We start from the raw sequence: 202 nt of genomic DNA on the forward strand, positions 1-202 counted from the left end.
GTCGGCGGCGGCGTCGGCGTCGACGGCGTCGAGTGGCGGTGGTGGTGGTAGTTGCTTTCTGTCCTCCAAGCGGGAAAAAGAAGGGAGGAGAGGAAGAGAGAGACGAGGAAAGACCGATGTGATCGAAGTCTCGTGGCAAACGGTCGTAGACTGAGTGAACCCGAGTTCCGACTGAGCGGCTGAGTTGCTGTGGCGGCGACGG

This window comes from Bombus impatiens, unplaced genomic scaffold (assembly GCF_000188095.3).
Source record: "Bombus impatiens unplaced genomic scaffold, BIMP_2.2 scf_0452, whole genome shotgun sequence".
Taxonomy (NCBI): domain Eukaryota; kingdom Metazoa; phylum Arthropoda; class Insecta; order Hymenoptera; family Apidae; genus Bombus; species Bombus impatiens.